We start from the raw sequence: 1744 nt of genomic DNA, 5'->3' as shown, positions 1-1744 counted from the left end.
TCTTTATTTATGATTGTAATTTCTGCTCGCTTGTTTATTACGTGGAGGACATAATTATTAATTTCTGTGACTGACTACCACAATTGAACATCGAAAGCAATTTGCATTTTGCAAGGTACGTCAGAAAGAGACGATAGCAGCACTCCCTGTGGCGTCGTATCGAACTTCAAAAACAGAAAAACAGGGCGCGGAAAACTACAGTTTATAGTTGCTTTTCGAAATACTTGTATTACGTGATGATATTTAAATTTGATACTTTATAGGTTGGCGTCGCAGCTTATATAAAATATTGATAAAGCAAGTGGCATGAAACTGAAAGGTTTTGCGACGCTGCATTGTGCCGTGTTCGAGGACTGTCAATCAGAAACCTAGAGGAGCATTTTATCACAGTCTAAGAAATAAAGACAAGTCACGACACACTCTAGGGATCTGGAGTGACCTAGCGCCCAAGCGGTGAAAAAGCAGACAATCACAAACATCGGAAGGATAATGTTTGTTTTTAATTATTTTCTACTTAATTAATGGAATAGGTGTTATATTTTTGCATTCTGTGCGTTAGTAGGTTACCAAGAGACATAAATTATCGTGAAATACATGTAAAAACAGACGAATCACACTGATTCAGTGGCAGAAGCTCCAACTCATTCAATAAGAAATACTTTCGAATATTTCTATATTTGCAGTTTGTTTCGTTGAAAGCAAGAGAATGTAAACACATCTCATGCATGAGAAGGATATATTTCTGTCGTCTTCAGTTATCATAAGCGCTTTCATTTATGCTTAAAAAATTTTATGGAGTCCAATGATTCGCACTTTTTTACGCTTCAGACGACTTTCTAATACACGAATATTTTTATAAATGTAATTTTGTTTCAAAAGCGAATGTATTGAAGATTCTTGTCGATTGTGGTTCAAATGGCTCTGAGCACTATGGGACTTAACATCTGAGGTCATCAGTCCCCTAGATCTTAGAACTACGTAAACCTAACTAACCTAAGGACATCACATACATCCATGCCCGAGGCAGGATTCGAACCTGCGTCCGTAGCGGTCGCGCGGTTCCAGCCTGAAGCGCCTAGAACCGCTCGGTCACGACGGCCGGCTGTCGTTTGTGGCTCAGATTTAGCAACAATTGTGGAATTGGTTTCTCTGTGTTGGGAAATAGTTTTATTGCTTCTGACGATTTACTATCACATTTGTGTGGTTTTTCCTTAATTTACAATTATGGCGGCTTATTTGATACGTTACATATGTATGTATTACATTTCATACAGGTTTCCTATGTCCCACACTCACTGGTTTGGCTGAAGTGTAGCGAACAACTCTCTGTTTTGTTGGGTAGATATACGACGTCTTTCCGTAAGAGGTCACGTCTTCTGGTGTTTACTAGCAACTTTTTCTTATTAAAGGAAAACGACATTATTCAGTAATTTTCTGTACAATTACAAGAGAATCATAAATAAACTGCCCAGTAATGCACGGTTTCTTATCTCCCAGGGTGTTTAGATCACTAAGGAAACTCAAATGTGATGTAATTTTTTAGTTATTGTCCATTGTTATGGCACAACTCACACTACATATTGTAAGAGTTATGTTACAAATCAGTATAAACGTTAGCATTCCCACTCAACCCATATCGTGTGTCGCTTGTTGGCCACATTGGGCGCTGCTATCGCTGCAGATAATAAAAGGGAAAGTAAGTAAGATGGCGGCCACTGAGTGACGTATGTTTCTTCGGCTCGCG

Source organism: Schistocerca serialis, chromosome 11, assembly GCF_023864345.2.
Source record: "Schistocerca serialis cubense isolate TAMUIC-IGC-003099 chromosome 11, iqSchSeri2.2, whole genome shotgun sequence".
Taxonomy (NCBI): Eukaryota; Metazoa; Arthropoda; class Insecta; order Orthoptera; family Acrididae; genus Schistocerca; species Schistocerca serialis.
The sequence above is the reverse complement of the archived record's forward strand: the minus strand, read 5'-3'. Positions refer to the sequence as shown.